Source organism: Giraffa tippelskirchi, chromosome 4 (genome assembly GCF_054371585.1).
Source record: "Giraffa tippelskirchi isolate mGirTip1 chromosome 4, T2T-mGirTip1v1.2.pri, whole genome shotgun sequence".
Lineage (NCBI taxonomy): Eukaryota > Metazoa > Chordata > Mammalia > Artiodactyla > Giraffidae > Giraffa > Giraffa tippelskirchi.
Window position 1 is genome coordinate 70,346,003 of NC_137278.1, and position 20,183 is coordinate 70,366,185.

Here is a 20,183-nt window from a genome sequence, read left to right on the forward strand (position 1 = left end):
ATGTTCATTGAGTCAGTGATGCCATCCAACCATCTCATCCTCTGTTACCCTCTTCTCCTCCTGCCCTCAATCTTTTCCAGCATCAGAGTCTTTTCTAATGAGTCGGCTATTCACATCAGGTGGCGAAAGTATTGGAGCTTCAGCATCAGTCTTTCCAATGAATATTCAGGATTGATTTCCTTTAGGATTGATTTGTTGTATCTCCTTGCTGTCCAAGGGACTCTCAAGAGTCTCCTCCAACACCACAGTTTGAAAGCATCAGTTCTTCAGCACTCAGCCTTCTCTATGGTCCAACTCTCACATTCATACTTGACTACTAGAAAAATTATAGCTTTGATCATATGGACCTTTGTCAACAAAGTGATGCCTCTGCTTTTTAATATGCTGCCTAGGTTTGTTACAGCTTTTCTTCCAAGGAGCAAGCATCTTTTAATTTCATGGCTGCAGTCAATGTCCGCAGTGATTTTGGAGCCCAAGTAAATAAAGTCTTTCACTGTTTCCATTTTTCCTCATCTATCTTCTATGAAGTGGTGGGACTGGATGCCATGATTTTAGTTTTCTGAATACTGAGTTTTAAGCCAGCTTTTTCACTCTCCTCTTTCAGCTTCATCAAGAGGCTCTTGAGTTCCTCTTCACTTTCTGCTATTAGGGTGGTGTCATCTGCCTATCTGAGGTTACTAATATTTCTCCCAGCAATCTTGATTCCAGCTTGTCCTTCTTCCAGCCCAGCATTTTGCATGATGTACTCTGCATATAAGTTAAATAAACAGGGTGACGATATACAGTCTTGACGTACTCCTTTCCCAATTTGGAACCAGTCCATTGTTCCATGTCCAGTTCTAACTGTTGCTTCTAGACCTGCATACAGTTTTCTCAGGAGGCAGGTAAGGTGGTCTGATATTCCCATCTCTTTAAGAATTTTCTGCAGTTTGTTGTGATCTACACAGTCAAAGGCTTTGGCATAGTCAATGAAGCAGAAGTAGATGTTTTCTTGGAATTCTCTTGTGTTTTCTGATCCAATGGATATTGGCAATTTGATCTCTGGTTCTTCTGCCTTATCTAAATCCAGCTTGTACATCAAGAGGTTCTCAGTTCATATACTGTTGAAGCCTAGCTTGAGGATTTTGATCATTACCTTGCTCATTTGTGAATTGAGCGCATTTGTATGGTAGTTTAGACATTCTTTGACATTGCCTTTCCTTGGGATTTGTATGAAAACTGACCTTTTCCAGTCCTGTGGCCCGTGCTGAGTTTTCCAAATTTGTTGGTATATTGAGTGCAGTACATTAACAGCATCGTATTTTAGGATTTTAAATAGTTAAGCCTGAATTCCATCTGCAGAAGAATTGATGCTTTTGAAATGTGGTGTTGGAGAAGACTCTTGAGAGTCCCTTGTACAGCGAGGAGATCCAACCAGTCCATTCTAAAGGAGATCAATCCTGAATATTCATTGGAAGGACTGATGCTGAATCTTAAACTCCAATACTTTGGCCACCTGATGAGAAGAACTGACTCAATTGAAAAGACCCTGAATGCTGGCAAAGATTGAAGGCAGGAGGAGAAGGCGATGACAGAGGATGAGATGGTTGGATGGCATCACTGACTCAATGGATATGAGTCTGAGTAGGCTCTGGGAGTTGGTGATGGACAGGGAAGCCTGGCATGCTGCAGTCCATGGGGTCGCAAACAGTCAAACACGACTGAGTGACTGAACTGAACTGAAGTCCATCACCTCCTCTAGCTTTGTTTTTAGTAATGCTTCCTAAGGCCCACTTGACTTCACACTCCAGGATGTCTGGCTCTAGGTGAGCGATCACACCTTTGCGGTTATCCAGGTCACTAAGACCTTTTCTGTACAGTTCTTCTGTGTACTCTTGCCACCTCTTCTTAATCTCTTCTGCTTCTGCTAAGTCCTTGCCATTGCTTTCCTTTATTGTGTCCATCTTTGCATGAAATATTCTCTTGGTATCTCCAATTTTCTTTAAGTGATCTCTAGTCTTTCCCATTCTATTGTTTTCCTCTATTTCTTTGTATTGTTCACTTAAGTCTTTCTTATCTCTTGTTGGTATTCTTTGGAGCTCTGCATTCAGCTGCATATATCTTTCCCTCCTCCTTTGCCTTTTACTTTTCTCAGCTCTTTTTAAGGCCTCGTCAGATATCCATTTTAACTCCTTTATTTCTTTTTCTTGGAAATGCATGCATCTAAACGAGTAAAAGACATTGTTTAGAGAACACACATTTTGAAGATAAATGATGTTTGTCAAGCTAGAGATCTCAGACATTATATTGCTATTAATTTCTGAAGAAATAATGGGATCTTTTCTGTCATTTGCTTATATATAGGTATAAGTTGCAAAGATGAATTCTTTGACCCATAAGCAAAGGTTTCTATTGTGATTGAAATCATCAAACAACTTTAACATGTCTGTATTTCTGTAAATATTACTGGAAACTGGAGAATTTAACATAGCATATATATTTGCATATGCTAATGACCATAATCAAAATAGAAACTCTTGCTTAAAAGGACATTTAAGTAAAAAAAGAAGCACAATACATAAACTTGAAAATAGAAATTACAGGAGCTTGAATTTAACTATTAAAGATTGAGTTTACCAAAGAATGAAAGGCTGGTTTGCAGATAGTGAATAAGGAAAATTAAAACCCAAGAAAAATATTTTTCTTACTCAGGTCTACATTCACATAAAAAATTTTCAGTGTTTTAATATTAAAGTTTCCATAATGAAACTTTCCATAATGAAAATAATGTGCAATTTCAATGCTGTTAAAAATACTTACTAATATTAACATGCTGTCAGAGTTGGTATGAATATATTAATAATTGGTATAGTCATATCAGAGAGTACTTGGCAGTACTTAATAAAAGTAAATATGTGTATTTCCTAGAATCCTAAATCTAACCCTGGATATTCTTACTTCAGAGAAGCTCTCACATAGGTGCACAAAGTGGCTTAAAGAATATTTATCATCAAGATTGGATGGAAGCCAACCTGGTAGCTATTCTAGGGGAAAGTATAAATAAAATGTAGTAGGTACCTAAGATGGAATACTATATAGAAGCTAAAAAAAAAAAAAGAAAATTAACCAAATTTACTTACAGCAACATGAGAGAGTCCTCAAAACACATCATTACATGCAAGGAAAGTAAGAAACTGAATGAGATGTATCAGAAATAAAAATGAAATTTAAAGCAGACACATAAATAAATGTCATATCTTACTTACACATGTATGCAAATAAACATATGAAACTTACAGATAAACACACAGCAGGGTAAAAATGCATGTTAAGACACAAATAAGCTTTGTAAAGAGAGAAGAAGAGAAAATGGTGTAAAGAAATAGAAATGCAATAAGTAGCTAACCAGAGACTTTGGAAAGACTGAAAATAGTGTATAATGAACTGAGACACACACAATAATTCTATACAGCACATTAACAAATTAGGATATGGAGAATAATGAGACATTTGTTACATACAAATCATCAAAATATAAGATTCTGTTTTCATCCCTAGGATGATCATCAAGTAAATATTCAACAAAAAAGTTAAAAATAAATGCTTATGTATATAGCACTACTTATGTTTAATTTTTATGTTATTCTAAATTTTATACAAAAATTATTTCTATAATCATGGAAGTGATGAAGGGGAACTGACCTGAAGCATTCTTTCCAAGAGAAAGCAAGACTTTAGTGAGAAATTGAACCCATTAAAAAGTCAATTGTATTTTATACCAAAAACAAAAGGAACAACAGAAAGATTTTTGTAAACTTTGAGAAGTATTACTTTTTTACCATAAAAATAACCTAAAAAAAATCTGTATACTTAATGTTATATTCTCAGTAAAAGCTTGCAGATATACTGCTCTAAAATGTTCAGCTTGTACCCTGAGTGCTACTCAAAAGGAACTGCAAGTGTAAGTTGCTCACAGTTGTGTTTTTAGTCATCAGTTTCCTGATTCTTAGTTTTTAAAACCCTTTGTGATTTTTCATAAAAACAGTATTTTTCCTCCTGTAATAAAAGCTTTTAATTGATTAGGATTTTTAATTTAAATATCTAGCCTTTGAAGCAAGACCAGAACAACAAAAGAGTAAAGTCTTAGGATAAAGTTTCAAAGTTAGAAAATCTCATTGTCCTCTTCAAAGAGAAAAAAATGAAAGTAAAGGAAAAAAGGCGAAGGTAGGGAGAACATCAATTAAAAGCTTCTAGGATGCTTCAGAAATGTCAAGTGATTTTTAACTTTAATTTTGAGGCCAAATAACCTCAAGGAGCTTCATTAGAAATTGTTATCTTAGAAAACCAAGGGAAAATAGAGCAAACATGGTGAACCACTCTGTTACTCATTTGGTCAAACCAGAATTAGAAATAAAAGTATTAAGTTTTTCTTCAGTTTGAAATTTGGAAAGCATTCAATGTCCTCTTTGGTCATTTTATTTAGAACACTCCTCTTTGGGATGTACATTAATTTTAAAATTTAATGAGCTGAGGTCACATTGGTTATAGGAGAACAGTTAAGCCAAAGATACATTAAAAGAGAAGACTCTCTTTAAAATCATTCTCTCTGTGCTGCATCACTCTTGGCAAGACAACCAGTATCTCCTGTGCAAAGACTACCCACATTAAAATGTCTGGTAGACAAAGACCAGACTCATTTAATAGCATATAATTGAATTAATTATCCACTTCCCTCCAAGATGCAATTGGGACTAATCCTATCATTCCCTTTACAAAAACACAGTCCTTTCTGGACTTTGGAAGCCCAAGGTTCAATGTTCATCCTTTATCACCTAGACGCACAACTCTGTAAGCTTTGTACAACCTCTAACTTGATATGATCATGCATTCAAGCTTGATGCTCCAAATTCTTTCTCCATAGCTCAGAACTATTATTAAACATAGCTCATATTAACATAGCTCATTATTAAAACCTTTGCTTCATCATTCTCTTATTTTAAGGTTCAATTTACCTTCTTGCTTGAATTAAAATTTTGCTCTTCTTTGAAAACACTACTTGCCCTTGGAGTAGTTTTGAATAGTGGCTGTATTTTTTCTCACCCCATGTGCCATTGGACACAGAAGGTGAGTACATAAACTGCTTGCTCCTCACAATTCCTTTCACACAGTTTTTCTTCCTACTTCCCATATATGTCAGTTCCACTGGAATGCATATAATCAGATAATAACCAGCACTAACCTTTACTGCAATCTTCTGCTGTCCTTTTGGGGAGTCCTCCTACATTTGTTGAAGATTTTGCTTAATCTTCTTCCATCAAAAAATGATCTCTCCCATATCCTAAGTCTTGTTAACCTCCAATTATCTTGTCTTCTAGTCTATATCAGCTACCCACTTTTTGAAGTTTATTTTTATTGAAGTATAGTTGATGTATTAAATATTACATGTATTGCATATCAGCTACCCATTTCTATGATCAGACCATAGATGCTATTATTTTCAGTAGTTGCATTCTTATTTTCAAGCATTGCATAGATTACCAACCGGTTATTTCTCCACTGTGAGCTCCAATCCATTGACACAACCACCTTAGCTCTTTGTTTTGTTCATTTCCTCACATTCTTTCATGATTGGCTTTGCTTTAATAGGCCAGTCACAGTCTTCACTCTGTTTGGTTTCCACTTTCTCCCTTCAGTCATATCAACTTGACAAGACCTCAAGACTGAGTTATATTTAACTTTCCATCTACCTAGTACCTATAATGCAACTGTGTGTGCGTGTGTGCTCAGTTGCTCAGTCGTGTCTGATTCTTTGCAACCCCATTGACTGTAGGTCCAGGCACAAATACTGGAGTGGGTTGACCTTTCCTTCTCCAGGGTGTCTTCCCAACCCAGGGATCAAACCTGTATCTCTGGCATCTCCTGCATTGACTGGCAGATTCTTACCACTAGCGCCACCTGGGAAGCCCATGATGCAACTGGAAAAAAAACAAATATCCAGTTTGACTGATCTCACTGTAAATCCTAAAAGATGATGCTGCGAAAGTGCTGCACTCAATGTCAGCAAATTTGGAAAACTCAGCAGTGGCCATGGGACTGGAAAATGTCAGTTTTCATTCCAATTCCAAAGAAAGGCAATGCCAAAGAATATGCTCAAAACTACCGAACAATTGCACTCATCTCACATGCTAGCAAAGTAACGCTCAAAATTCTCTAAGCCAGGCTTCAACAGTACTTGAACTTCCAGGTGTTCAAGCTAGATTTGGAAAAGGCAGAGGAACCAGAGATCAAATTTGCCAGCATCTGTTGGATCATTGAAAAAGAAAAACATCTACTTCTGCTTTATTGACTATGCCAATGCCTTTGACTGGAGAAGGAAATGGCAGCCCATTCCAGTATTCTTGCCTAGAGAATCCCATGGACAGAGGATCCTGGTGGGATACAGTCCATGGGGTCACAAAGAGTTGGACACGACTGAGCAGCAGCACAAGACTTTGAATGTGTGGACCACAACAAACTCTGGAAAATTCTTAAACAGATGGGATACAAGACCACCTGACCTGCCTCTTGAGAAATCTGTATGCAGGTCAGGAAGCAAAAGTTAGAACTGGGAATGGAACAACAGACTGGTTCCAAATCGGGAAAGGAGTACATCAAGGCTGTATATGGTCACCCTGCTTATTTAACTTATATGCAGTGTACATCATGAGAAACACTGGGCTGGATGAAGCACAAGCTGGAATCAAGATTACCGGGAGAAACATCAATGACCTCAAATATGCAGATGACACCACCTTTATGGCAGAATGTGAAGAAGAACTAAAGAGCTTCTTGATGAGGTGAAAGAGAAGAGTGAAAACGTTGGCTTAAAACTCAACATTCAGAAAACTAAGATCATGTCATTTGATCCCATCATTTCATGGCAAATAGATAAGGAGAGAGTGGAAACAGTGGCTGACTTTATTTTTTTTTTGGCTCCAAAACCACTGCAGATGGTGACCGCAGCCATGAAATTAAAGGACACTTGCTCCTTAGAAGAAAAGCTATGACCAACCTAGACAGCATATTAAAAATCAGAGATATTACTTTGCCAACAAAGATCCATCTAGTGAAAGCTATGGTTTTACCAGTTGTCATGTATGGATGTGAGAGTTGGACTATAAGGAAATCTGAGCACCAAAGAATTGATGCTTTTGAACTGTGGTGTTGGAGAAGACTCTTCAGAGTCCCTTGGACTGCAAGGAGATCCAACCATTCCATCCTAAAGGAGATCAGTCCTGGGTGTTCATTGGAAGGACTGATACTGAAGCTGAAACTCCAATCCTTTGGCCACCTGATGTGAAAAGCTGACTCAATTGAAAAGACCCTGATACTGGGAAAGATTGAAGGCGGGAGGAGAAGGGGATGACAGAGGACGAGATGGCTGGATGGCATCACCGACTCAATGGACATAGGTTTGATTAAACTCTGGGAGTTGCTGATGGACAGGGAGGCCTGGTGTGCTACGATTCATGGGTTCACAAAGAGTCAGACATGACTGAGCGAATGAACTGAACTGAACTGTAAATTCATGACCACAATCACAAGTAGGTCATCAGGGTTATCTAGGAATGCTGTCATATTTCCCAAGTTAATTGCTTCTCTCACTGTCTGAGACAAACATTTCATTCTTCAAACTAAAAATTCTGTCCCCCTTCCATTCTGAACTGATATCCTTGACTCATAGCTTACTACTGAAAGATAAAGAACAAGGAAGGAATGCTTACTTAGGTCTAGCACTAAAACTCCCAAACTGAATGTGAACCCATATACCCTGCCTTACTCCTGTGCAAATGAGTGACCTCATGATCCTACTGGACATCTATCTTTTCATTTGTGCTGTGAATGCCGTTTCCTCTGACCTAGTGAAGAGCATTGTTCCTGCAGTTGTTCCTTTTCTTTCCTGAAGAATTGATTTTTCCATTTCAACGTGATCATTCTTCAGTCATCAATTCAGTTGCTCAGTCGTGTCTGACTCTTTGTGACCCCATGGACTGTAGCACTCCAGGCCTTTCTGTCCATTACCAACTTCCAGAGCTGGCTCAAACTCATGTCCATCAAGTGGTTGACGCCATTCAACCATCTCATCCTCTGCCATCCCCTTCTCCTCCTGCCTTCAGTCTTTCCCAGCAACAGGGTTTTTTCCAAGGAGTCAGTTCTTTGCATCAGGTGGCCAAAGGATTGGAGTTTCAGCTCCAGCATCAGTCCTTCCAATGAATATTCAGGACTGATTTCCTTTAGGACTGACTGGTTTGATCTTGCTGTCCAAGGGATTCTCAAGAGTCTTCAGCACCACAGTTCAAAAGCATCAATTTTTCGGCGCTCAGCATGTTTTATGGTCCAACTCTTATATCCATACACGACTACTGGAAAAACCATAGCTTTGACTAGATGGACCTTTGTTGGTAAAGTAATGTCTCTGCTTTTTAATATGTGGTTTAGGTTGGTCATAGCTTTTCTTCCAAGGAGCAAGCGTCTTTTAATTTCATGTCCGCAGTCACCATCTGCAGTGATTTTGGAGCTTAAGAAAATAAAGTCTGTCACCGTTTTCCATTGTTTCCCCACCTATTTGCCATGAAGTGATAGGACTGGATGCCATGATCTTAATTTTTTGAGTGTTGTGTTTTAAGCCAGCTTTTTATCTCCCCTCTTCTTACCACACTTTTATTTAAAAAATCATCTTGCTACTGTATCTCTATTTAGATAGCCCATTTTCCTCTTCATTTTGGAGAAAATGTCCTCAAAAACTTGTCTATACTCATAGTCTCTGTTTCTCTCCTTTGTTTCTCTCTTGAACTTACTCCAGTAAGCTTTTGTTCCCACTAATTCACTAAACCTTCTGTCACCAGTAAACTTCATATTGTCAATTCCATTAACTCATAATCTTCATTTAATTTGATTGTATGATAGCAAAGGTCATGCTTGATCATTTTTTCTTGAAGACTTTTCTTAGCCTCCAGGACAATATTTCCCCCCCTCCTATACTCTCACTGTTCCTTTCCAGTCTCCTTTCATAAATCTTCTCATCTTTATAATCTCTCAATATCACAGATCCCCAAGTCTCAATGATCAGGTTTTTCTTTTTGTGTTCATCAAATTTAGTTGTTTTCAGTATCATCTTCAGCCCCGATCTTTCCCAGGAAATTCAATCTCTATAGACCCATTGAATCTCTACACATGAACTGATAATAGACATCTCAAATTCAATCTACCAAAACCTTGAGTCTTTTACTCTGCTTTTCTCAGAATTGTCCCCATTTTTGTAAAAGAGAATTCCATTTAACCAGTAGCTGAAGGCCAAAAAGCATCCTCTTTGATTCTTCTCCCTCTCTCTCAATTCCTCCTGTCTTCTCATAATCCCACACCAGTTTAGTGACCAAATGTATCAGTTCTTTGAAATATAGCTAGGATCTCATTACTTTCATACCTCTTCTGATAACAAGATATCACCTAAGGTGAGCTACTGCAATAGCTTTCTAACTGGTCCCTGTCTTTCATTTTTGTCTCCTTACAATCTAATCTCTCCAAATAAGCTAGAGCAGTTAAAAAAAAAAATGCAGCAATAATTAAATGACTCTTCTCTATAAAATTCTTCAAAGTCTTTCCAGCTACCCCAGAATAAAATGTAAACTCCTTAACCTCAAGGCTGTAGGTGATTTATTTATCCAGACTCCAGTTTCTCTTCTCTTACCTTACACTCACCCCTGAGCTCACTGTACCAACCGTACTAGCTTCCTTTCCAATCATTACACAGTGAGCTACATTTCTGGCTCAAGTCTTTGCATCTCCAGGGTATACTTCTTTGACCCTACAAGCTCCTCCTTATCTACATGACTTACTGCTTCATTTTATTTTGGCTTCTATTCTGAATTTACCTTTTCAGTGAGGTCTTTTCCAACCACCTTATCTAAAAAAGACACTAACTCTTTTGTCTGTCCCTTTACCTTCATTTTACTTTTCTTATGACACTTAACTCCACTGACTTTCATTTATTTTTATCACAGGTCTCTTCCAGTTAAAATATAATCATATGAGCAGCACTCTGGTCTGTTTTATTCACTGTTATCCCTTATTATCTAGAAAGTGACCTGGTATAGAAAAGAAGCTCAATAAATATTTATTGCATGAATTACTGAATAAACCCAGGGATATAATTTGCCAGTACACAAGATCAAGGCAATAATGGATCTTTTTTAAAAAGCATTTTATTGTATCTTATGGTTGCAATAAATAACAATTATTTTTTCAAGTCTTATTCAGTATATGTCAGTAAGCCTTTTTAAAAATGAAAGCAAATCATGCTTATGAAGTTACAGGTATAGAAAATGAGACATTGAGAAGCTAAACAGAGGAGGGGAAGAGAAATTTTTTGTCAGTCATTAAGTTAGAAGATTGTATAAGGACTATTTGAAAGGAGCCATATATATGTCCTGTAAAATCCTTAGGGTATATGTAAAGGAGTTGAGGGAAATAAATAAATACAAAGAATGTCCGTATTATCTGAGATTTTAGTTTTGTCATTTTAAACTTAAAATATAGTTGACTTACAATATTGTGTTTATGGTCTATGGCAAGGGGGTTCAGTTAAATAAACATACAACACATATACGTATATATTATTTTTCAATGTTATCTGAGATTTTTAACTTGCACAATCCATAGTTGAAGTTACAGTGATTATAGAAGGAATAGTTTCCTTATGAACACTTAACTTTTTATAATTCTAAGCCTTCTGTACTTTTGGCCAAATCTCATATCTTTACTCTGAGCCTTTACTTTTCACTGTGACTCAGTGTATTCCCAGAGTCATGACAAAAAAAAGTAAAAATTACTCCATTCCATTCATAACTCAGTTTGAAGCCCCTCCACTTTCACACGGGCATCCTTCATTTGGTCCATTGATATTAATTCCATCCTTTATCCACCGCCTCCATTTCTTCATATCCATGCTTACCTGCTTTAGCTATAATGATCTTAGTACCAGATTTCCCTTTCATATACCATCCCTCTCTCTCCTTGTCATTCTCATCTTCCATTTCTTCTTTTACAGAAAAATGTCAGCAGTAGGTAAAAACTTTGCTCACTGACTGCATTTGAGAAACTGGATTTAATGGAAAAAAATACATTCACACTGACAATGCATTATGTTTATAACCACCAACTTCAAATGGATTTTGGAAATGCCTTTGCTGGTTTTCTTGATTGGATGTTATCTTATTTTATTAATTTCTACCCTTTAATTTCTTTTATTTCCTTTATATTTTACTTGCTACTCCTTTTCTGTATTCAACTCTCACATCCATACGTGACTACTGGAAAAACCATAGACTTGACTAGACAGACCTTTGTTGACAAAGTAATGTTTCTGCTTTTTAATATGCTGTCTAGGTTGGTCATAACTTTCCTTTCAAGGAGTAAGCGTCTTTTAATTTCATGGCTGCAGTCACCATCTGTAGTGATTTTGGAGCCCAGAAAAATAAAATCAGCCACTGTTTCCACTGTTTCCCCATCTATTTGCCATGAAGTAATGGGACTAGATGCCATGATCTTACTTTTCTGAATGTTGAGCTTTAAGCCAACTTTTACATTCTCCTCTTTCACTTTCATCAAGAGGCTCTTTAATTCTTCTTCACATTCTGCCATAAGGGTGGTGTCATCTGCATATCTGAGGTTATTGATATTTCTCCCGGCAATCTTGATTCCAGCTTGTGCTTCATCCAGCCCGGCATTTCTCATGATGTACTCTGCATATAAGTTAAATAAGCATGGTGACAATATACAACCTTGACATACTCCTTTCCTGATTTGGAACCAGTCTGTTGTTCCATGTCCAGTTCTAACTGTTGCTTCCTGACCTGCATACAGGTTTCTCAAGAGGCAGGTCAGGTGGTCTGGTATTCCCATCTCTTTAAGTATTTTCCGCAGTTTATTGTGATCCACACGGTTAAAGGCTTTGACATAGTCAATAAAACAGAAATAGATGTTTTTCTGGAACTCTCTTGCTTTTTCGATGATCCAGCAGATGTTGGCAATTTGATCTCTGATTCTTCTGCCTTTTCTAAAACCAGCTTGTACATCTAGAAGTTCACGGTTCACATATTGCTGAAGCCTGGCTTTCATTTAAGGTTGTTTCCTAGTTGTTTTATATTTTTAGCTTTTAGGTAATTCCACTAAGTTCAGAGAACATACTGTATATGACTTTTGAAAATTAATGAGACTTCCTTTAAGGCCAGCCATGTAAAGAATCTTCTAAAAATATTTTGGTTCTGCATGAAATGATTATAGACTTTCAATTATTTGATGTCATGTTATATGTATGTCACTTACCTCAAATTTGTTAATTAGATTATTCAAATACTTTATGTTTTTTATCTGTTCTGTTAGCTACTAAGAGTTGTTAAAATTTCTGGAAATGATTTATGTATTTTCTCCTGTTTTTCCAACTTATTTTATATATTCTAATTTACTTGATAAATATTTTTATACTGTGATTTTGAAGAAAATAAAATCTTTGTAACTGGAGGCATACAAATTCAGAATTGTTGTAGCCTCCAGTAGACTATTTTTATCATTCTGGAATAGTCTCCTTTTCTCTGAGTTCCTGCCTTAAATTCTACTTCATCTGATACTAATACAGCTGTAAAACTACAACAGCTTCCTTCTCATTATTTTTCTGGGAGAGATTTTTTTCCAGCTTTTTGCATTCAACCATTTTATATTCTAAGAGTAGTTATTGTTCAATTGCTAAGTCCTGTCCGACTCTTTGCGACTCCATGGAATACAGCACACCAGGTTTCCTTGTCCTTCACTATCTCCTGGAGTTTGCTCGAAGTCATTTTCATTGAGTCACTGATGTCATCTAACCATCTCATCCTCTGCCCCTCCCTTCTCCTCCTGCCCTCAATCTTTCCTCAGTCTTATCCAGTGAGTCAACTCTTCACATCAGGTGGCCAAAGTATTGGAGTTTTGGCAAGAGTCCTTCCAGTGAATATTCAGGGTTGATTTCCTTTAAGGTTAACTGGTTTGATCTCTTTGCTATCCAAGGGACTCTCAAGAGTCTTCTTTAGCACCACAAGTCAAAAGTGTCAGTTTTTCAGTGCTCAGCCTTCTTTTTGGTCAAACTCTCACAGCTGTACATGACTACTAGAAAAGCCATAGATTTGACTGTATGGATCTTTTTTGACAAAGTGATGTCTCTGCTTTTTAATATGCTGTCAGGTTTGTCATAGTTTTCTTTCCAAGGAGCAAGCATCTTTTAATTTCATGGCTGCAGTCACTGTTTGCAGTGATTCTGGAGCCCAAGAAAATAAAATCTGCCACTGCTTCTACTTTTTCCCTTTCTATTTGCCATTAAATGATTGGACTGCATGTAAAGATCTTAGTTTTTTGAATGTTGATTTTTAAGCCAACTTTTTCATTCTCTTTCACCTTCATTAAGAAGCTCTTAAAAATTCCTCTTCACTTCTGCCATTAGAGTGGTATCATCTGCGTATCTGAGATTGTTGATATTTTTCCCAACAATCTTGACTCCAGCTTATGATTCATCCAGCCCGACAATTTGCATGATGTACTCTGCACATAAATTACATAAGCAGGATGACAATATATAGTCTTGATATACTCCTTTCCCAATATTGAATCAGCCAGTTGTTCCATGGAAGATTCTAACTGTTGCATTTTGACCTGCATACAGGTTTCTTAGGAGGTAGGTAAGGTGGTCTGGTATTCCTACTCATTAAAAATTTTCCACAGTTTGTTGTGATTCACACACCCAAAGGCTTTGGTATAGTCAATAAAGCAGTAGTAGATGTTTTTCTGGAATTCCTTGCTTTCTCTATGATCCAACAAATGTTGGCAATTTGATCTCTGGTTCCTCTTTTCTAAATCCAACGTGTACATCTGGAAGTTCTTGGTTCATGTACTATTGAAGCCTAGCTTGAAGGATTTTCGGCATAATCTTACTAGTATGTGAAATGAGCACAATTGTCCAGTAGTTTGCACATTCTTTGGCACTGCCCTTCTTTGGGATTGGAATGAAAACTGACCTTTTCCAGTCCTGTGGCCACTGCTGAGATTTCCAAATTTGTTAACATATTGAGTGCATCATCTTTTAGTATTTTAAATATCTCACCTAGAATTTCATCACTTCCACTAGCTTTGCTTGAAACAAGAGTTAATCCTGAGTGTTTTTGTTGTTGTTCAGTCACTCAGTCGTGTCCAACTATTTGCAACCCCAAGGCCTGCTGCATGCCAGGCTTCCCTATCCTTCACTATCTTCTGGAGTTTGCTCATACTCATGTCCATTGAGTCGGTGATGCCATCCAACCATCTCATCCTCTGTTGTCCCCTTCTCCTCCTGCCCTCAATCTTTTCCGGCATCAGGGTCTTTTCTATTGCAGTTGTTATAGCGCTATATATGCACTGTCCATGTTCCATTGGACCACTGCGCCATTGCTGGGCATATCAGCCTATCTTCCAACAGCCAGCACTTGCATCTTTTTGGAGGGCTGCTCTTAGGCTGAAGCCACCACTTTGCTCATAGACACAGGTGTCAGGAAGCAACCAGTGAATTAACATTCCCCAGATGCAGCCTTTAGCCAACGCTTGAGAGTTATGGTATTATGAATACCTTAACCTCCTCAACCTTTAGCAAGTTTATGCATTTTGCACTACATTCTAGGATTTCCTCACTGGATTTAGCACCAATCATGTCCTCTGGTAGCTGGCTTAATAGCATTCACTTCCTTGTATCACATTTTCCTCTCTTGCTCATGTTCTCTGGATCCTCCAGTAACCTACTTGCAATTGATTCCTTGGCATGGTGTCTGCTTCTGCAAAACTCCAAAGTAAGATGGGATTTTTAAAAAATCTATTTTGATAATCACTGTCTATTAACTCAACTATTTATTTTACATTTAATACAATTGCTGATAAAAGAACTTAAATTTGTCATCAGCTATTTGATGTCTGTGCCACCAGTTCTGCACTTTTTTGGCCTGTTTTATTTTAAGGATGTTTAAATATTCTACCTCTCCCCATTAGTTCCTTAGCTTTGTGATTTTAAGTGATTTTTTAGTCATTACAGCATGCATTTTGACATATTTATATCTGCTACAAATGAGTGATACTTTTACTATTTCTTATAGCAAGCATTTTATTGAGAACTTTAGGTGAGTTAATGCTCAGAGAAACCTGAAGAGTACCAAGCAGTAACAGCAGCCTTGATTATAGAGAGGAAAAGAAAGGGAACAACGCCAGGCAAATTGGGAAGTTTGCAACGTCCATCATCATTACACTCATACTATGGCTTTTCCTTTCGATTGTTCAAAAGTGATCAATACCATCTAAATATTCAAATTTTCTATTTATAAGAGTAACTAATGTCCTGGTAATTATAACTCTGTTGCAGAGATACATACTTCAGGTTTTCAGAATTTGATGACATTAAATTACTGAAACATAAAACCAACTCCATTTGCTCATTTCCCACACTTATCAGAAGTCTTTTCTTTATAACATAGATTTTCATGTAAATTTGTTCTAGAAGCAGATGCATTGATTAGGCTAATGCAAATGCATGTCACACTAGATAATCCATAAATAATATATAAAATACATTTTCTCATTGGCACTGCTCCCAGATCTTTCCTTGTGACTAAGATGTAAATTCCTTATGACGGCTTAAAATGTTTACATTGCAGGCACTCATATCAAAGAGAGTCAAAGATTTAGGTTAAGAGAATAAATTTCTTGCCAATGACATTTCAGGAATCAGTAAGAAATGGTGAATTTCGGCAATGAAAAGGATTTGAATTCACATCACCTGGTCATTTTCTCTACCACTGTGTAAGATTTATTTTGATGATTTGAGGGAAAAGTAATTGAAGGTGCAGTGATAGTGATACAGAATTGGATTCTCTTCTGTTACTAGCAAACTGTGGGTCATGGGAGATATTACAGCTTTTATACTCTTGAGCTACTGTCAAAGTGTAAACTTTATCATATATATGAAAAGGTATTAAGCAAACAGGCCTTTGAAAGTATGACCATCTTTCTTCTTCTTTTTTATAAATTGAACTGTAGTTGATTTACAATATTTCAGGTCTTCATCAATCTGATTCTTTCAGTTTCTTTTCCATTATAGATTATTGTAAGATACTGAGTATAGTTCCCTGTGCTATAGAGTAAGTCCTTGTGGTTTATCTATTTTATTTATAGTAGTATATATATATATATGTTAATCTAAAACTTCTAATTTACCCCTCCCCCTTCCCCTTTCACAGCCATTTTTGTTTTCTAGGTCTTTGAGTTTACTTACATTTCATAAGTAAGCACATTTGTAGAAGTTATTTTTTAGATTCCACGTATAAGTGATGCCATATAATAATTTGCCTTTCTCTGTCTGACTTACTTCACCTGGAACAATAACCTTTAGGTCCATCCATGTTGCTGCAAATGACATTACTTCATTTTGTTTTATGGCTGAATAGTATTCCATTGTGTGTAACACCACATCTTCTTTATCCTTTCATATGTTGACAGATACTTAGGTTGTTTCCATGTCTTGGCTATTCTCCATAGTAGTACTATTTACATCGGGGTGCATGCTGCTGCTGCTGCTAAGTCGCTTCAGTTGTGTCCGACTCTGTGCGACCCCATAGCCGGCAGCCCACCAGGCTACACCGTCCCTGGGATTCTCCAGGCAAGAATACTGGAGTGGGTTGCCATTTCCTCCTCCAGTGCATGAAAGTGAGAAGTGAAAGTGAAGTCGCTCAGTCGTGTCCGACTCTTAGCGACCCCATGGGCTGCAGCCTACCAGGCTCCTCTATCCATGGGGTTTCCCAGGCAAGAGTACTGGAGTGGGGTGCCATTGCCTTCTACGATCAGGGGCAAATATCTTTTCAAATTAGAGTTTTCATCTCTCTTAAATATATGTCCAGGTGTGTAGGAGTACTGGATCATATGGTAGCTCTATTTTTTAGTTATTTGAGGAACCTTCATACTGTTTTCCATAGTGAGAGCACCAATATGCATTCATACTAACTGTGTAGGAGGGTTATCTTTTCTCCAAATCCCTCTCTAGCATTTATTGTTTGTAGACTTTTTGATGATGGCCATTTTGCCAGGTGTGAGGTGATACCTTATTGAAGTTTTGAATTGTATTTCTCTAATAATTAGACATGTTGAGCATCTTTTCACGTGCATCGTGGGCATCTGGATGTCTTCTTTGTAGAAATGTCTATTTAGGTCTTCTGCCTATTTTTCAATTTTTTTTTAAATTGTTGATTGAAGGATAATTGCTTTACATTATTATGTTTGTTTCTACTACTGTCTATTTTTTTCATTGATTTTTTTGTTTTTTTAACAACAGCCACATGAGCTGCTCATAAATTTTGGAGACTAATCGTTTATCAATTGCATCATTTGTAAATATTTTCTCCCATCCTGTGGGTTGTCTTTTTGTTTTGCTTATGGTTTTCTTTGCTGTGTGAAAGCATTTGAGTTTAATTAGGTCCACAATTTTTTATTTTTTATTTCCATAACTCTAGGAGGTGGGTTAAAAAAAAAGGCATTGCTGCAATTTATATCAAAGAGTGTTCTGCCTATGTTTTTCTTCCAAGAGTTTTATAGTATCTGGTCTTATATTTAGGTCCTTAATCCTTCTTGAGTTTATTTTTGTTTATGGTGTTAAAGACTGTTTTAATTTCACTTTTTACATGTAGTTGTCCTGTTTTCCCACCATCATTTATTGAAGAGACTGTCTTCCCTCCATTGTATAGTACACTGCAGCTTTGTACTGTAGTCTGAAGTCAGAGAACCTGCTTCTTTCAGCTCCATATTTCTTAAGATTGCTTTGGCTATTCAGAGTCTTTGTGTCTCCATACAAATTTTAAGATTTTTTTGTTCTAGTTCTGTAAAAAATGCTTTTGGTAATTTGGCAGGGATTGCACTGAATTTGTAGATTGCCTAGGTAGTTTAATTATTTTGACAATGTTGATTCTTCCAGTCTAAGAACATGGCATATGTTTTATCTGTCATCTCTAGTTTCTTTCATCAGTATCTGATAGCTTTTGGAGTACAGGTCTTCTGTCTCCCAGGGTAGGTTTATTCTTAGGTATTGTATTGTTTTTGATGTGATGATAAATTGTGATGGTAAATGGGATCGTGTCTTTAACTCCTCTTTTTGATCTTTTGTTTTTAGTGTATAGAAACACAACATATGTCCCCTTCCTCTACGTGTGGCTGATTTATGTTGATGTTTGGCAGAAACCAACACAATTCTGTAAAGCAACCATCCTTCAATTTAAAAAAATCAAGATTAAAAAAAAAGAATAAGAAGCAACAGATTTCTGAGTATTAATTTTTTATCCTGCAACTTTACTGAATTCATTGATGAGTTCTAGTAGTTTTCTGGTAGCATCTTTAGGATCTTCTATGTATAGAATCATGTCATCTGCAAAGACTGACAGTTTTATCCTTTCATTTCCCAGTTGGATTCCTTTAATTTCTTCTCTGGTTGCCATGGCTAGGACTTCTAAAACTATGTTGAACAAGAGTGGACATCCTTGTCTCGTTTCTGATCTTACAGGAAATATTTTCAGCTTTTCACCACTGAGTATGATGCTAGTTATAGGTTTGTCATGGTGGTGGTGGTTTAGATGCTAAGTCATGTCCACCTCTGGGGACCCCATGAACTGTAGCCTGCCAGACCCCTTTGTCCGTGGGATTCTCCAGGCAAGAATACTAGAGGGGGTTGCCATGTGCTTCTCCAGGTGATCTTCCTGACCCAGAGATGGAACCTTCATCTCCTGCATTGCAGGCAGATTCTTTACAAACTGAGCTACCAGGGAAGTCCAAGGTTTGTCATACCTGCTCTTTATTATGTTAGGTATGTTCCCTCTCTGCTCACTTTCTGGATACAGTGTTGGATTTTATTTAAAGCTTTTTTGTATCTATTGAGATGATCATATAGGTTTTATTCTTCAATTTGTTGATGTGGTATATCCCACTGATTTGCAGCTATTGAAAAATCCTTGCATCCCTGGAGGTAAATCCTACTTAATCATGGTGTATAATCTTTTTAATGTCCTGTTGGATTCAGATTGCTGATACTTTGTTGAGGATTTTTGTGTCTGCTTTCATTAGTGATATTGGCCTGTAATTTTTGTAGTATCTTTATCTGATTTTGGTATTGAGGTAATTGTGGCCTCATAGAGTGAGTTTAGGAGTATTCCTTCTCTGCAATTTTTTGGATTAGTTTCAGAAGGGTAAGTGTTAACTCTTCTCTCAATATTCAGTAGAATTCACATCTGCCTAAACTTTTGTTTGTTAGAAGTTTTAAAATCCCAGTTTCAATTTCAATACTTGTGAATGGTCTGTCCATACTTTCTCTTTATTCCTGGTTCAGTCTTGGGAGATTGGTTACACCTTTCTAATAATTTGTTCATTTTTTCCAGGCTGCCTGTTTTATTGGCATATAGTGACTTGTAGTAGTGTTTTATGACCCTTTGTATTTCTGTGGTGTCTGTTGCAATATCTCCTTTTTCATTTCTAATATTATTGATTTGAGCCCTCTCCCTTTTTTCTTGACTAGCCTGGCTAAAAGTTTATCAATTTTGTTTATTTTTCAAAGAACCAGCTTTTAGTTTCATTGATCTTTTCTATTGTTTTCTTCATTACTGGTTTATTTCTGCTCTGATCTTTATGGTTTATTTTCTTCTACTAACTTTGGATTTTGATACTTCTTTCTCCATTTCCTTTAAGTATAAGGTTAGGTTGTTTATTTGAGCTTTTTCTTGCTTCCTAAGGTAAGATTGTGTTGAAACTTCCCCCTTCAAACAATTAACACTTTTGTTGTGTCCCATAGGTTCTGGATCATCGTGCTTTCATTTTGTCTCTAGGTAAATTTTTTAATCTCCTCTTTGATTTCTCCAGTGACCCATGCTTATTTAGTTGCATATTGTATAGTCTACACAGGTTTGTGGTTTTTTACCATGTTTTTTTCCTTGTAGTTGATTTCTAACTTCATAGCATTGTGGTAGGAAAAGATGCATGTTATGATTTAAATTTTATTAAATTTACTGAGGTGTGCTTTGTGGCCCAGCATCAGTTCTGGAGAATGTTCTATGTACACTTGAAGAATATGTGTTTTGCTGATTTTGGATGGA

At 36.9% G+C, this 20,183-nt stretch overlaps 1 long non-coding RNA gene across 1 annotated transcript in view; it reads left to right on the forward strand.

The window, feature by feature from the left end:
- LOC145546595 (uncharacterized) overlaps positions 1-20,183 on the forward strand; it is a 241,384-nt gene that overhangs the window by 1,972 nt on the left and 219,229 nt on the right. The window lies entirely within an intron of this gene.